The sequence below is a fragment of the Myodes glareolus genome, chromosome 7 (assembly GCF_982192425.1).
Source record: "Myodes glareolus chromosome 7, mMyoGla1.1, whole genome shotgun sequence".
NCBI lineage: Eukaryota > Metazoa > Chordata > Mammalia > Rodentia > Cricetidae > Myodes > Myodes glareolus.
The window spans coordinates 80,322,879-80,340,689 of record NC_142032.1 but is presented as its reverse complement, the minus strand read 5'-3'; the positions used below and the strand labels follow the sequence as shown (position 1 = coordinate 80,340,689).

The following is a 17,811-nucleotide window of genomic DNA, read 5'->3' as shown; positions in this document are numbered from 1 at the left end:
TTCCTACAAGGAAACTGGGCAGTGCCTGGGGGAATAATGGCTACTATGCATTCTTCTTACTTTCCTAAAGTCTATGTTTGCTTATTTCTTTATTTCAAAAAGATTTCCTTCATATAAACAAATCCTCAAAAAATCCTTCTGATAGTTTTCTTTAAAATGTCCAGAAAACCATAATTGAAGTATCTCAGAGATAGTTTGTACTCACTGGGCTGAGTACAAACACATCACAGCTGCCATGTTCTGAGCAGTTTAGGGAGTTAAACTTCCGTGAACTTGATAGGCTGGGTTTGGGGCAAAGACACATATAAATTTTGCAGGGACAATATTTTAATAGGAAAAACAGTAGGCAGGGTCTGAGCCAAAAGTTAGATCCAAGTAATTATTGCTGGCCACCACACACCAGGCAGAGAGCCAGGTATCTTTAGCATATGTTGGCTATTTCAATTTAGTTCTTTATAAAAACAATTTCAGGTGATCCTTATCTTCCTCTACTTAACTATATAGAAACTATGAAAAAAGCGATCTTCTCAGAATCCCTTAGCTTGGATGGACAGGTGTGTCTTGACCCTGTCATCTGAAGGTGCAGAAGCAGAATACAGTCACATCATGTGTACCGAGATCACATCTGTTCGACAGAGCTGTGGGGTTCATGAAAGGTGGGACTTCTAAGAAAAGAGGTTGGGGTTTACTAGCTAGGGAAAAATCCAGAAAGGGCATTAGCGGAAGCAAGAAGCATCACGCCGAAGCATTGATCCACTCGCTTTTGCTGCCTAGGATGAATAGAAATGAGGTGTTTGGAGGCCTGGAGATGCGTAGGGAGAAAACTGTGAAAACTCAGCTAGGCCTGAGTGAGCACGGGTGTCAGCAGTGGAAACAGAAAACAATATTGCTTCTCCTCTCCAGACCCAGTGGGCATTGCAGCTTGGAGTTGGTGTTCTCTCTACATAGAGAGCATCTCTTTATTGCAAGTTTCTTAGGGATATGTTCTCAGGGAACTCTTTCATCTATAGTAGAGTGGAGCACACAAGGACCTCAGTATGGAACGCTCAGAGCTTCTCTCTAACAGAACGAACAACCCCTAATGTCCCCCAAACGCATGCACGCATACCCTCATGCACACCACCACCACCACCACCAAAGACAGTACATGCCTCTTCTCCATCACTTCTTGGGCATGGCGTTTCACAGATGAGACACCACACTTTTGAGTGTAGCTATTTGGGTATACACAAGAGAAAGGATTCTGAGAAATCTTACTGATAATCTCCAGATAAGTATCGTGTACGTGCAGGGACGTGCAGGGACAACCCAGACAGACACATGAAAAGTGGAGCCTGTAGTCTCCCCTCAGGAGGGGCAGCAACTGCTTGGGTCTCACTGAAGGCCCAAGTTCTAGATCTGAGTCCTCAGCTTTAGCTGTGTGTTCAGATTTTTCAGCGAGTCCACTGATTCTTTAGGGGAAAGAAACTCTGTGGTTTTCAACTTTTGGAGTTGATTTAAATGCTTCACATCCTCCTGCTGCTGCATGCCAGATATCTGCTACCAGTTTGCCCTTTCTGGGTTACATTTTAACACCATTTAATCAAAAAACTTTCCAACTCTGAGAGCACATCTTTAATAAAAACTGCCCACAGGTCAGGTCTGGTTTGACTGCTGAGAGTCTGGATAGAGAGATGGGGGTCAACAGCAGGAAGTTGCTGGCCACAGCATCCTTGTGCCCAGCCTAGGAAAATGAGACCAACTCAAGGCAGTGACAACATTACCAGATAGCCAAACTTCCTGGCTGACAATCTGAAAGCTGGGCTTGGAGTGGAAGGAGGGCTGGATGAAGCCAGTGTTTCTGGCAGCTTCAGCTGGCCCTTCCCCTTAACATCACAGTAATGCAGTTGTGTGGTGGTTGAAAAAGCATCCCTAGTTACAGGGAGTGATTTACAGGACACCAGACTCCGCATTTCAGAGTCTCCTGTGTGCCATAAAAAATATATTATAAAGGAATAATCTTTATCTGAACTAAAGCTGCGGTGTAGAAAACTCATGTCCAGCTGAGAGCAGCAGTGAGCTTTTGTTCACCCAGGGAAAAGGCCCCGTTCTTCATCATATTTGATTAACATTTTTCTTCTCTTTGGCACTAGGTATCTTGCTAATATTTAGACATTATATACATTTTCTTTCAACTATTGTTCCATTATGAGATCAAATAGAACAGAAGAAGCCAGCTTCGCTAGCGGGAAAGGGGAAAGCTGACAGTCTGGGCACCTAGCAAGCTGTGCCTAGCAGCCAGGAAGAAGGGTTCCCCAGAGTCCCTCCCTAGGATGGGCTCTCCGGGAATCCTAGCTTCCATTCCCCACAACCCCCACCCCCCCGCTTTCCTGAGCTAAAGGAAACAGCAAATAGTCTCTTTAGAATTTCCCAAAGGGATCCGATACCACCCAGTGAATGCAGGGCTGGAAATCTCTTTGCAGAGCACAGGCACCTAAAAATATTCAGCGAAGTGACACACAGACATCCCTCTGCTTATCAGGCATTTGGAGGGATGGGGACCCCTGTCTGTGTCAGCTCAGGAAGCCCCATAGGCCACAGTGCCTCCCACAGGGCACAGGTGGGTGCACCTGTAGTTAAGGAGACCTGGTAGGGGACAGCGCCATCTCCCACTAGGTGATGGGGCATGGGCAAAAGTCTGAGAAACCTCGGGGGTCCATTGAAGCTCCATCCATCATGAGCCTCAAGACAAGACTGGAGAGATGAAAGTTGGGGAAGGTGTGGGGAAGGAACTGCTCTAGTAAGCGAGGCAGGACAGGGGAGAAGGAAGAGAGGATCAGGAATGGGCTGAGTTTGCTCAGAGTCCCACCAGAGGGGACTGGGGACAAACTAGCCACTGCCAGCCTCGCAGCTTCGCAATGAACGACGGCCCCGGGCTCCAATTCCTTCCAAGAGTCTGGCAAGCGCTGGGTAGCGCTGGCTAGCGCGGGCGAGTGCGCTGCACCTCGGACTCCCATGGGAGCGCAGAGCCAGGGCGGGGCAGGGTCCTTTGCGCGCTCTTGGCGGCGGCTGGCTGGGGCCAGGATCTCAGCTCTCCTGGGCGCCCCAGCCTTGGCGCATGCCTCCGCTCCCGCGCACCCCCCTCCGCAGGCACGCGCGAGGCGCACCCCTCCTTCCCCGGGCGGCGGCGGGCACGCGCCCGGCCCCCTCGCCTCCGCCCCTCTGCGCCCGTCCTCTCTCCGGCAGAAAGTTAGCAGCGGGGAAGGAACTCGGGGCTGCTGGAGCGGTAGCGGCAGCGGCGCGGGGAGAGCCTGGCGTTGCGCACGGAGCAGGTGCCGCTGCGGCTCGGCGCCCCCCTCGGGCTCCTGGCCTGAGGTTGAGGGGGGCGGCGGGGCCCGCGCGGGGAGGGGGCCATGCGGCCGGGCTTGTCCCCGGCGCAGCGGGACGGCAGCCAGGGCCGGGGGCGCAGCGGCGTCGCTCCATGCAGCCGGGGCGGCTGGGCGGCGGCGGCGGCGGTGGCGGGGGCGGCGGCTGAAACCATGTCCGGGCAGCGCCGGGGGCCGCCGCCGCCGCTCGCCGGGAGCCGCGATGGCCCGGTGGCCCTCACCGCCTCCGCCTCCGCCGCCGCCGCCGCCGCTCGCCGCGCCGCCGCCGCTGCCCGGCGCCTCCGCTAAGGGGCCGCCGGCGCGCAAGCTGCTCTTCATGTGTACCCTGTCCCTGTCCGTCACCTACCTGTGCTACAGCCTGCTGGGCGGCTCGGGCTCGCTGCAGTTCCCGCTGGCGCTGCAGGAGCCCCCAGGAGCCGCCGCGGAGCCCCCGCCGAGCCCGCCACCTTCCTCGCCACCGCCACCCCCGCGTGCGCCCCGGCGCCTCCTTGCCACCGCCGGACAACGCGAGCCACGGACCGCCGCCCGAGCCCCCCGAGCGCTTCACGGCACCCGCGGCCGACGGCTGGGGATTGGCGAGCGGCGGCGGCTCCCGGGACGTCTGGTCCCGGAGCCCACCGACCCCAGGAGACGCGGTCACAGCACAGGGCGCGCTGTTGGGGCGCGGGGCACAGGAGCCGGGCGCCACCGAGGAGCTGGCAGGCCCGAGGGCGACCAATGCGAGCGCGGAGCGGGACCCCGCCAGCACCCCTGATTACGGAGAGAAGAAGCTACCCCAGGCGTTGATCATCGGGGTCAAGAAAGGAGGGACACGCGCGCTGCTCGAGGCTATCCGTGTCCACCCGGACGTGCGGGCAGTGGGTGTAGAGCCGCACTTCTTCGACAGGAACTACGAGAAGGGGCTGGAGTGGTACAGGTAGGAAGCTGCGGCGCGCGGGACGCGTGAGGGGTTCTGAGAGCCCATAGCCCGGGCAACCGGGCGAGGGCAGTGGGAACCGTGGCCGGGTTGTGCAGGGTCCAGGTGCGGAGGAGAGGGAAGGACTCTAGCTAAAATATCACTTTATTTTGGGGCGAGGGGAGGAGCAGGTGCCTCGGGACCTACCAGGCTCCAAAATCTGGGAATCCCCAGCTCTCCCGCCTGCCTACAGGGTGTTTCCCAGATCAGGTTGCAACAAGGCTTTGAGCTTCTGGGTTGGGAACATGCCCGGAATAAGACAGAAGAGCTAAATTGACGACAGGGCTTTGAGATCCCTAGAAATCAATCAGATGCGCCCTCAAGAGCATTTGTGTGGCTGGAATCCCACTTCAGTGTTTTAAGGTCAGAGCAAAAGGAACAGTTAAAAGATGTAGGTGCTTTGGCTTTCTAGTAAAGGTGGGGTATTGCCTACCTTTGTGACTTTCTGTCCCTCTTGGCTGAATGAACACTGGTCTGGTTTAGCACCAGGAGCCTAGGTTTCTAGAAGCCAGATGATGCTCTAAAAGTGGCTGTGCCCTGCCTGCGCAGAGCCCTTTCTGATCTAAGCATCCTTGGAGACAGATTGGAGTTACTTCTGCGGGGAGTTATATACCTCGTTCTCATCATTAGATGCTGGTGGGAGGAAGGGAGCAGGAGAAAGTTAAGTGCAGGTCAAGGTAGCGAATAATCTACCTTTCCTGCCAGCCATGACATTAAAGCAGCATTGGTGCACATGCCCAAAAGGCAGACCTCCCCTCTCGCGCGCGCACCCTCCCCCCCCTCCCTCTTCGTTTCTTTCTGGGAAACAGATCTGGATGGGTGACCCCATCTCGATCACATTTCAATAATTAATTGCAACTGTCAAACAGAAACACAGCCCTTGTCAGCGGAAGCGATGCTATCAGTTCCACAGAGCCAATAGGTAAAATTGGCCTATGATGGGGGGATGCTTTCCTGTCAGAGAGACATGCTTTCTGGGTTTAAATTGCAGCCTGGGAAAAGTTTTGCCTCTAACTTTGGGAGTATGTAGCAAGCATGTGTGCTGTGATTGATTTCCCCCACTTTCTTTTCTTTTTCTTTTCTTTTCTTTTTTTTTTTATTTGCCTTATGATTTAGGAGCTGGGGAGAAGAACACCCAGGCACAAGCATTCCAGCACATCACACTGAGACGGGGAATGTGTCTGTTAATGTCTTGTCTGTTTCAACAGCAAGAACTAATTGGGATATTTTAGGAGGCTTCAAACAGTCCCTTCCTATCAAAACATAAAACAGCAAGTGCCTAATTTAACTGGAAAATCCGCATTTATAACATCACAAGCCATGGCTTCCAGTTTGTGATTGTAATTAAAAAGGTGTTAGTATGATTAATGCAACAACAGCAAAATAAAGACAGGGGAAGATGTCTGGGAAGGGTTCAGTCGTTTGCTGGTGAGCTACAGGCATGTCCTGTTTTTTTTCTGTTGGGGTGGCTTTAGCCACAGGAGGGTATCTGTGGGCTTCACCCCCTCTCGGTTCTAATTTTAAAGCCCTGCATCTTGTGGGAAGTGTCACATGCCCTTTAAGAGAGGCATAAAGATCAAGCTTGCAGCATGTGTGTGTTGGGTGACTTTGCTGCAGTACAGCTACAGAAAGGAGTTCTTTATTTGGACGATGCATAAAGTTGATGGGGGAAATGCTTGAACTAGGAAATCCCATCCTGGGACCTGGAGAGTTTTCTATATGAAGAGAAAGAGGAGGATGGATTTCTGAGGTTCTTTTACACTGTAGCTGGGAGGGAAGGATGCGTAACTACCTCACTGTCACAACGTGACTACTGAGGTATGTGGTAAAGCGATCCTCCCAGCCTCCTGATCCCCACCAATACTTGTGGCATGTGTGACTTGGTGCTCGTATTTGGTAGCCCTTAGCAGAACTGCTAAACACACACAACATGTCTAAAGCAAGGCCCACTTGGTCCTAGGTAAGAGAACCATTTGATATCTCTTGTTCCTCAATCCCTGAGCCTTAACCTCTTGCCATAGAGGCCTGCCCCAGGCCGTATGGTGCCCATTGGAATTGAGGAGACTACTGTCTCTTAAGAGCAAGCTTCATGGAAGTGTGTGGCTATCTAACAAAGAGGGATTTGTTAGCCACTGAGACGTGGCTGATGGAAAGACTCAAGGAAGCTCCAGAGGCACACAGGGGCCCAGTGTGCTTCCCAGCCTCATTGAGACAGCCATGCTTTGAGGACGTTTGTGAGACATCATTAGCCTTGCTTTATCATGCTTGCCCTAAGCCTCTCTCCCATGTAGAAAGAAGGGATGATACCCACATCTTAATGTAGAAACATGAATAGTGGCTTCAATTCAAACCAGTGGCAGAAACCCTTTGTCTTGGTTCCCTGAACAACTCTGGACTCTTCAAACGGTGGGATCTGAACTTCCCTGTGCCATATCCGCTGTCTACAGTCAGACTTCACTGAAGAAGCACGGGTTAATTAAAAGCTTTAAAATTTCATTATTTAATTAACCATTTAGTCTTTTATTTATTGTTTTAAATGTGCTCCCCATTACCCACTGTTTTGGCAAGAGGTCCCGGACTTTGTGCTTTGAGCAAGAAGAGCTGAGATGAAAACGGGGCCGCTGTCAAGGCGGCTGGCTTGGGCTTCCCTCCTGTCTAACAAATCAGCCTTAGCAGGTCCGTTTCTGTGGCGGCACTCCAGTTGTCCCTAAATCCGGGTTTTTGTTTTTTGTTTTTTTGCACCTATGCTGTGGATCTAATGGAATGTAAAAACGCATCGGAGATTAGAATATGTACATTCGATTTTCAGGGCGGCACCAGACTAATGGATTAGGATGTGTGTGTTCAGGCTTCGGAGAGGCTTAGCCTCCCTGCATGGTGGACTGACCCAACCAAATAGTTAATAAGCCTGGTGGATCAAGCCCTCCTCTTCTGCCTTCCTCTATCTCTCTCCAAAGGGGCAAAGCCACATGCAAATTCTATATGAGCTGCTACAGTGGTCCTGGCAGAGACCTTGAACCCTTCTAAGGGATGGGACTTTGGGACAGACCCCTGGCTGCTACTGCAGAGCTCATCACACTGACAGAGGGCAAGGAGCACTTGCCTCTTCTGGGACTCACATGGGTAGTAACCGTAGCCTTCTGCTTTAGAAGCCATCCAAGGTGATGTTCTGTGGTTTTATGTCCTATTGGGAAAGTAGAGTAACCCCCAAATCCGCTGCATGTGGAAGGATGCCCAGCTTTTGCTCCCCAGTGGAGAGGGCCCAGTGGTTGGCAGCAGTGCTCACGCTGGTGTCTGGAGAGAATATTGAGGACAGGAGATGCTGGTATTTATGGAATGCCAGCCATAGTATCGGCTGGCACTCTATAGATGTGTTATTCATTGCAGCGTTGAGATTATGCTGTGAGCTAAACAGCAGTGGTTTAGTTTTATGACCACGTTTCCTTTATTCCTGGAGGTGAGTGACTGGCTCAGGCTCCTAGGTTTGTTGGCTTCCCTGACTGAGATTGAACCTGTGTCTGCCCAGTTGCAGGTGGCTTTGTTTCTTTGCCTCCGCCACCTTGGCATTCATTAATACTAAAAGAGGAGCTTCCCTTCAGTTCTTCCTTTCAAAATGCTTAATAACTGGGGACTATACAATTGTTACTCTTTTAGGAGCGGAGGGTAAAGTGAAAAGTGAGATGGGTGGAGTGCCCATTCTCCCCAAATCGTTAGTTTGTTAAGAAGGGGCAGGGAGGGGCAGCAAACAAGCAAACCAAACAGCGTGTAGTGAATGTTTGGCTTTGATGAGAGATGTAAGGAAAACTCAGCTAACTAAAGGCCCAGAGCTCCTCTGCTCAGTGTGTCAACTGCCACATGCAAATGACCGGTACAGCTGAGGTGGCCAAACTGGAGCTTGCCAGAAGTATGAGATATACAGAATGAAAAGTTGCTCCATAGTAGTTTTCTATTTATGGCATATAGAAATCTTAGCATTCATATGGACGCAAGTAGTGTACATCATTAAATTAATTCTGTGCTTTTCTGTTGTTGCTGTTGGCACTTCTAGGAGACCGATGCCTTGGTCCCCTGGGAGTGTTCCACCGCCGAGCTACAACCACAAGCCTCGATTTCAGGCCTTTTTCCATTTAAAAGTGACTATTGGGGAATGTAAAATCACATCCATGAGGGCTTGAAGCTCTATTGGGTGGCCCTTGTGAAGTTTTGAGCTTTTATATGTTAAGCATGTCCAGACATCTTTGTTCACCTGGCTTCTGGTGTTGCAGGTCGTGGGGGGAGGTGCGTGCTGGGCTTCTGTGTTTCTAAGATGCCTTAGATGCCGTTGTCGCTACAGAGTCTTAGAGATTCCTTTAACCTTAAGTTCATTGATATGTGAATGTGTTAGTGTATGTGTGTGTGCCTGGACATGTGTATACGTGCGTGTGCATGCTCACACATATGCACTCAAGTGTGTTGTTTGAGATGATCATGCGACGGAAATTATGTAAATAGAGTTAGAGGGTAAGATCCAGCCGAGGAGGTTCCAGCAGAAGGAAGAGTGAGTGCAAGGGTCCTGAGGTGGAATCGAAGCGTGTGTGACTTTGCCGCAGCATTCATTCATCACTCTGGATGCAATTGAGTTCACGCCAGGCATTGGAACGAACCAGCTGAGTGGTCTCCAGCGCCTAGCTTATATAACATCACTCAGGTTCAGTTGGTCTGACAGTAATTTCTTCCTGGTAGGCTTGTTGGGGGGATAAATGAAAGAAGAAAAGTGGACATGCTTATTAACGAAGTGAGTGTCCCAGAGCGGAAGTCCTCATGAGACTGAGGAGTTCTCATTCCCATTTCTGGAATCCTTTCGCTTTCTCCTGCCTTCACTTTATCGGGGATGTGATGATGTCGTCTCATTTGGATTGGTTTAGGAAGAGCCCAATAAGGAGCACTCTTTGTAGCCTGCATCTCCTTCATATTGCAAACAAACTCAGGTGACATCAGGGCCCATGTGGGTCAGTCAGATCAATGAGAGCAGCAGGCTAGGAGGGGTTGGTCTCCACTGGGCTCAGTTCCCGTGAGCTGGGGCAGCCACTCTCCGCAGTCCCAAGCACACGACCCTGGGGGTTATCAGATCTTTACTCTGTAAGAGAAACTAGGAAACCAGCTTTTCTTGTAAAATCTTCTGATTTTTTAGTACCCGGCCACAGATTTTTGGTTCTTTAAAAAACACTGTGTGGGCCAATACCATGGAGCAAATGAAATCCATCTGTGGGCTGGATGCAGCCAACTTGCTACCAGTTTGCAACCTCTGGGCTAAACCCATTTTTGAAAGTAACTGGCGTGCAGTGGCCAGAATTGTGGCATACAGTTGCTCTTTGGGTTAGTGTTTCTCCCTTTCCCAGCCTTTCACAACAGTACGAGGGAAATGCCTCCCAGGTTCGTGGTGCTAAGCACCAACAGAGCTTGATACAAATACTGAGGTAGATAAAGAAACTTCACAAATAAAATATCCTTTGTTCCCAATTAACATTTCCTGCAGGGAGGCCCAGTTCCCCCTGCCTCGGCCTCCAGAGTATAGGGTTCACAGATGTGCATTGCCAGGCCAGCTGTTTTGTTTGTTTTCTTTCTTTTCTCCTGTTTTTCAAAGCTGGGGATGGAATTCAGGACCCTTATGCATGGTAGTCCAATGCTCAACCAATGAGCTATATTCCCACCTGGGAAATTCCTTAACTAATTGATCTCAAGTGCCCACAATTGATCTTTACCTAGATGGCTTGGATTTACAAGACATATTCCTGTGGGCAGGATGGAGACCTAAGGACAAATGGGTTCTCGAGTTTTCTTTTGTGTGTCTGGTACCAGCTTGCTTATAAAGCTCATTCACTGACTGATATACTTCGGTCCTCAGTTGCATTTCCGTAGCCAGCTCTTAACAGAGATGGATGTAGGAGACGGAAGTGATGTGATGTGGGTAAGGCCCTTCATCTCTAAGCCAGGATCCACAGCATGCTCATTGGGTGATCTTGGAGATGTTGGTATCATGAAACCTCAATTGCTTCATCTGCAGAATGGGCGCAGTATCGCTTACTTCTAAAACACTGTATGACAATGAACTACAGTGCCACTTCCAACGTCTTGGGTAGAGTTGGTGACAGAAGGTCCCTTGCTTGGCTTAATTGTTTTCTTTCAGTGCCTCACTTTTATTCTGCCCACCGGCATGGAGGACCCTAAGGAGGAAGCCATAACTTGTTGGTCATTCATTTGGATATAGTCTTTTATTTCAAGATTATGTCTGGAAGAGGGGTTGAAGGTCCAAACAGCTCCAAAGCAGTTCTCCAGGGGGCAATCAGAGGGCTCCAGAAGCCGGTCTGTTGGCACCGAGTGGGAGCTGAGCCTGATTCCTGAGGTCACTCTGGTCATGTGCTCCACCCAGAAGACCTAGAGGAAAAGATGGTCCAGTTCTCTGGGTTGCCACGCTCCCGAGCCTCTGGTGGAAACACACGTGGTTTGCCCCAGATGTCCCAGAAGCTGTGGGCTGACAGGCAGGCCTATCCTGTCTTCATCTTCCTCACAGAACCCGTGACACCCTGTCACACTCCTGCCCGAGCTTCTGCCAAGTCACTCAGGGGCTCCAGCCATCTGAACACAATTCATTTTTTCTTTTTTATTTTTGTAAGCTATACCAGGATCATTTTACTTTTAAATTGAGTCAGTGTAGAGGCCTCGAGACCAGGTGAATGGAAGATTGCTGGGGGTGTATGCTCGAAATCTTGAAAGGCTTGGGTTTGTCATAAAGGAGGAAACCTCTGCAAAGGATTGAACTACCACACCCAGTGAAGGCAACTCTGGATCCCATTGGTTTCTGTGGCTTAACAAGCGACGCTGAACCTGTCTTAGGGTTTTCAGACTGAAATTATAATTTACCACAGAGACATTACACTGATCTTGCCATTAATTAAAAGCAGACAGTTGATTTTTTTTCCCCCTGAAGCACTCACTAGTTAGGACTGCCTGCTTTAAATTGTATTCAGTCTTTCTTTTAAGAGTGTACTAGCCAGGTGTGGTGGTGCGTACCTTTAATCCCAACATTCAGGAGGCAGAGGTAGGCAGATGACTGTGACCCTAAGGCCAGCCTGATCTTCCTAGTGAGGGAGAGGCCAGCCTGGTCTATACAGTGAGTTCTAGGTCAGCCTGGCCTATGTGGTGAGACACCTTTGAAGAAGGAAAAAAAAAAGGAGACTATACAAAGAATATTTATAGGAGAATGAAGTAACATGTCTATTAATTAATATATATATATTGTACATTTCACATACATAGGTGGTTTCAAGTGAGAAAAGTTGAACTTGAACTTCATTTTAAACCAAAGGTGATTTATTGGCATAAGTGACAAGGAAGTGTGTTGGGTCGTGGGCTTTGGGGAAAGCCATGTCAGCTCCCAGGGTGTGAGTGGGCTTCCGCATTCTTCCCTCTGCCATGTTTGTCTCTGCTAGGCTCCTTCTCAGGTGGGCTGTTTCCTCGGATTTTGTTCCCGGTGATAAATGACAGTCCCCCAACACACATGTTTTGGGGATGCCTTTTAAGAGTGTCTGTTGAGTGTGCCTAGAGACGCATTGTTCAGTAATGTGGCACATGACCCTCCTAAAGCAGGGACTGGATGTGCTCTCAATAGGTCAAGGTGCTGTGTAGACACTTCCTTGACTTGAAAGGCTGGTGGGAATGGGGAAGCTGAGCTAGTTCCACCAAAGTCACCAGAAACAATTTGTTTAAAGAGGAAGAGGGTTTGATGGGTTTGGTTGCTAGAAAAATGAGAGTCAGTTACACCACATGCCCACAAAATATTAAAGGCCACTCTAGGCTGGTCCTTGATCTCTCACCTCACATTTTAATTGGCAAGAGGCTTACAGGATTAATTTAAGGTCAGGTTTAGTTGCACTTCTCATTCATCCATTCATTTGTCCCTTAAGCGTGTAATATCAACTGCGTGCCATCTGCTGGGTTTCAACATGACCACCGAGTGGAGAAATGAACACAAACTGTTATGTGATAAAGGAACCTCACCGAACAGGATTCACTCTAAGAATAAAAAGTGACTCAGTTTTCAACAAAGTAATTTATTTTTAATCTTAACAAATGTGCAAATTCATGTGGTATATGGATGCTGGAGAGACAGTTTCTGTTCTGGACCAGGCCACACTGTCCCTCTCTGCAGGACCGTTTCAGTCTCACCCCTGCTTCCTGGAATACTTTGTCTCCGGTCCCTAGATTGCTAGTGTCTTCAAGTGCTGGCTGGAGTTTAGACCCTTCTTGTAGACCATCCCCATCTAGTGAAGATCCCCCAGTTCTGCCCTGAGCAGCTCTATCATTCTCCTCGCAGTATATATTGTTCTTCAAAGGTACCCTGGTCACTTACCCCCTCCTTGGATGGTAAACCACACAGAAACAAGGACCTTGTCCATCTCCTTTCTTACCAGTGCTCTGGCATACAGCAGACACTCCAAAGGTGACTGTTTGTTAGCTGCCAAGAAAGACTGAACCAACTAATGAGACAAAGGGGAGCCTTCCCTGTGCTGAGACGCCAGACTTCTGAGAACAAAGAAGGCTCCTGTCTTGTTGGAACTTGGGTTGTAAACTGTCGTAAGTGCTTTCACATGCTAATTCCACAGGACAACTCTGGGTGCCAGGAGGGTAAATTTAGACTGGGGTTGTGAGCAGACGGACTCCGCTCATCCAGCCTCACAGGTGGAAGCATTCCCACTCTTTTATGGATAAGGTGAGTCTGGGAAGACAAGCAGGGTTTCCAAGGACAGACAGAGGGCTGTCAGGAGCCAGGGGAATTTCTGCTCTGACCAATGCCTTTTGTGTCCTGGCCTCTGTGGCTCCAGCGATGTCCTAGGAGATCTGTGCTGGTTCTTTCTCACAGACCATTTTCCTCGGAGAGTCGCTGGGATTAAGCATCTCTAAATGCACTGTTAGTGTCAGCCACCCACTCATAATCCTAGCACCCAAGCCGAGGCTGGGAAGGCCCGAGTTCAGGGCTAGCCTGGGCTACACAGCAAGTGCTTGTCTCAAAACTATTTCCGCATAATTGCCATTTAATAATCAGTTGCTAAAGGCTCCTGGGTCTGGTTTGTTATGCTCACTGCACAGGTGGGTGTCTTCTTCCTTGTGCTTCTGCTGGAGGTGATCATGGCTCTCCCCCTATCCCCGGGGCACTTTGAATTTTACAGCCACTTGGCATTTTGACAAAGAATGGTGAACCTGGGGCTGAGGAGATGTCTTGGTGCATAAAAGTGCTTGCTCTGCAAGCGTGAAAGCCTGTGTTCGAATCTCCAGAAAGCACGAGAGGAGAAAGGCAGATGTACAGTGGGTCTGTCTGCAATCCCAGTGCTCCCTGGAAGAGACAGAGGAAGGGAAAGGCGAATCCCGGAAAGCTCACAGACCAGCCAGTCTGGCATCCACAGAGACAAAACAACGAAGACACAGTCTCTCAAACAAGGTGGAAGGCTAGGACCAAACAACTTAGGTTTCTTTTAACTGCCACACGTGTGCCTTGACACATACTTGTGCATTCTTACACACGTAGGTCTGCAATCTCACATACACACACACATTGTGTACAGACATCTGCACATACACACAAATAAATTAAAAGGGGAAATAAATAACGAAGAAAATTGAGTAGATGGTTTAAAAAAGGTGGACCTGAAATCAGAAGTTACAGTTCAGAGTCAGCGTGCCTCATATACTTCCCTTATCCACAGATTTGTACTTAACATTTGAACCTTGTATTTCACATCTTTATAATGGGACTAACAGCCTCTCTTCAACCCACAGTGATTTTTCAGAAGTGGGGCAAGGGTTTCAAGTAGAGAGCTACCTTGTCTACACCTGTTAGTTGTTATTAATCCACACACGTTTCCTGAATTCCTCCAGGTAATTGGTTTTCTGGGATGTTGCACTCCAGGGAATGCCTGAAATACAGGACAAGCCCTCTTATCATAAAGTTAGATTAAGAAGTTTAATTTACAGAAACTATTATACGGCACGGATATCAAATGTTCTGAGCACAGACTGCAGAAAGTTCCAGAGAACTCGCGGTTAGCCTTAATCTACATAACTCTTTCCCCTGACTTATGACCACTGGTGTTTTATATAGAAACAACATAAAGAGTAATGGGGCGTGCTTGCTTTGTCAGACTCCCCCGCAGTTCATCAACTCCGAAGTGACCAGAAGATTCTCTTATTTTGTTCTCAATTGGCCCATCATCTTTTCCACCCCCCACACACCTTGCCTGTGTTTCCCAAGCTGGTATATTTATATATTACCTTCTAGTTGCCCATCCATCCTGCTTTCTAATCCCATGTGGTAGGCAGAGAAATAGACACTTGAAATATCTTTATCCTAATTCGCAGGATGGGTTAGATTTCGTGGTCAAGGACAATTGCATTTCAGATGGAATTAACAGTCAGTGCTAACCAGCTAACGGGATGACAGATTGTCTCATAGTTTCTGTATGAACCCAATTAATTACAAGAAACCTCGTCAACGGAAGGGGAGGTGGTGGGAGAGCTAGAGACATGCAGAAGCACGTGAGGGATCCAGTCAGCTTTGTCTGCCTTTGAAGACAGAGGGAAGGGCCACGAGCCAAAGCGTTCATGCAGCTTCTTGTATCAGAGCAAATGCAAGGAAGTAGCATCTTAGCATCTTCAGAAGGAAGGCAGCACAGAGACCTTTCCATTGAGATCCACCGCCGCCTCAGACTTGGTCTTGCGAAGAGCAGATAATATATTTATATTGTCTTCAGCCTCCAGCCTCATGGTGGCTTATTGAAGGAGCCACAGGAAATGAATACCCTTTCTTCAGGTGTGCCTTGCAGTTGTCCAAAACACTTTGATACTTTCTTTCCCTCTCTCTGTTTTTTTTTTCTTCTTCTCTAGAAAAATATCATCTTCGGGGCCCTCTGGTTCTCTTCCCAAACAGATGGAGTAGAGTGGTGTATTGACAGTATTTCCAGAACTAGTGTTTAAAATACTAGGGGCTGATATAAGCTGGAGGATTCGCTCTCCTGTAGGTAGTGAATGTTGCTCTTCAGAGTGGGTCGCTGCATAGGAACCAGGCTCTCAGAAACCTAAGCTTAAAAGGGAACTCAAGTGGATGTGTGTGCATGTGCGTGTGTGTGTGTGTGTGTTTATCAATTGGGACACAGAACAAGTGGAAATCACAGGATATTTGAGAGAATAGATAACATTTATTTAATCTGTATATATGTTTTTACAACAAGGATCCCAAACCTTCTGAATCTGAGGCTTCAGCACTGATCTTGAAGAGATGTTGTAGCCTTAGAGGTGCATCTACTCACCCACTACGTGTTGGCTTTGCCCTTTTGCCTTCTCTGTGCCTTCAAGGTTTTGTTGATTACATGAAAACTCACCACTTTTGTAAATCTTCACACGATGTCATTTTTCACAAGAAGAAAAATAAGTTTGTTACATATTTGTAAAGACTAACGAAACACATGCATTTGATAAGCATATTTATATACATGTATGCTTAAGTGTACACATGCAAATATGTTGTATGTATTTATATGTGGACATATATATATACACATATATTTCTATATATTCTCATATCTCTATCAGCCATATATCTTTGTACCTGTATATGTTTCTACCTAACACATGTAGTATGTATTATGTATGTATGTATGTATATGTATGTGTGTATGTATACATCTAACTTTATGGCACCCTTTGCTTTGGTTCAACCCTTATCCCTTTCCCACTTGCCTGTCATCTGATTTTCATGAAGTACCCACAATAAACGATGGCTTTAGAACATGAAGCATATGGTACTTTTTATTTCCCTTTAATTTCCAATGTAGAAGAATTTCCAGGCCTGGCTGGACCTGCCAAGCCCTCCAAGGCTGTTTCATTATTCCCTCTTCAGTCGTGGTCGCTTCTGTCTTCCCTTTCCTCCTGTTTGCCCTGCCCTAGCCTCCTTGCTTGACCTGACAGTCTAAATATGAGCAACCCCAGGGCATTTACGCTTGCTGCTCTCTCTGCCTGGGATTCTTTCCATCAGTTAACTGTGTGTCTGACTTCTTTTCTTCACTCATGTCTTTGCTAAACCATCTTGTCCTTAACGTGGCCTGCTGCGTAGTTCCTGACGTACCTAGCTTTGCTAATGTTGGGGGCTTCACTCACTGGAAGATGGCAGGTGGCTGTTAATTATCTACATTGTATTCCACAGTTAAACCCTTCACCTTCCAAGTTTTCATTGTGTTGATTCTCCCAGTTTGGAATTTGCGGTTCCATATGGAACCACAAAAGGACCTTATCGTGGCTGGGGTAAAATTAGAAGCTATTTATATCCCTCCCAAGCTATGCCCGCTATTTAAATGCACTGCCCCCGGGTGGTGGTTGCATGATGTTCTGCAGCTCCCCTTCCTCACTGGCTTTACTTCCTTTGCTCCTAAGTCATAAATCAAGAGGCTTTTTAAAAGGTTCACATTGGGGAAACAGTGAATGGTATTGAGACAGATGTGTAGAACCGTGTTTAGAACAAATGCATGGTTGAATGTCCCTCCCCGCTCCCTTCCGATCCAGTTCCTTCATTTGTGCTCAGATGAAGGAAGAATCCAGGTGGGTAGCTATGCTTTATTTTTTATTTTTTCCATGATAGCATTCCCATGACTCCCAGTGGACAAACAACGGACACATTGTGCTAACCTAAACATAAGTTAAGGTATTTAATATTAGAAAATGTTTGGGTACATATATTGGTTGTTGAATGGGCTTTGTCCACTTAGACTCTCTGCAAAGTACACAACCATTCAGCCAGTGACTCCCACAATCTCACCCAGAACCACTGAATTCCTTCCCTCTTTAGGACAGCAGTGAGCGTGTTCTCTGCAGGCCGGCTGTCATTTATTCCTGGGTTGTCCTATAGAAAGGCCTCTTGCTTTTCTTCAGATTGTGTTTACTTCTTTCTCCATATCTTGTTCATCAAGACGAGGAGATTTCCTTGAGTCACAGCCCATTCGAAAACTTCAAATCCCTCTCTGGTAGAACGCCCTCAAAGAAAATCATTTTCAGTGGTTGTAAATTTTACTTTTAGACTCAGAACCTAGAACCTAGCCAGGATTCTTTTGGTTGTAGCATACATTAATACAGGTGAGATCTGAACTAAGCATGAGCCAAGAAAAATTTAATAACTAGCTCTTGTATTTGAGAAGTTGCAGGCAGGCAAATGGGGATCTTTAAACAATCAATATAATATTTTTTATTAATTTTTTGGAGAATTTCATATATGCATGCAATGTATTTTGAGCATATTCACCTTCTATTCTTCCCCCCAACTCTTCCCAGGGATGTTTTTTCAAGGTGTGATTTCATGAGGGCTGAATGATGCCACCAGATTTCAATTTTTAGATTCTGCTGCCGAGCTGGTTGGCTGTGTTCATAAAACTTTCCCCTATATAGCTATGAAGTGAGTGTTCACCTGTTTTT

At 47.9% G+C, this 17,811-nt stretch overlaps 1 protein-coding gene across 1 annotated transcript in view; it reads left to right on the top strand.

The window, feature by feature from the left end:
- The first annotated feature begins 3,832 nt into the window (after positions 1-3,832).
- Positions 3,833-17,811, top strand: part of LOC125417009 (heparan sulfate glucosamine 3-O-sulfotransferase 4) — a 418,715-nt gene continuing 404,736 nt past the window's right edge. Inside the window, exon 1 of the mRNA XM_048460206.3 lies at positions 3,833-4,281. The gene's annotated coding sequence lies outside the window, so the exon portion shown is untranslated. The remainder of the gene's footprint in view (positions 4,282-17,811) is intronic.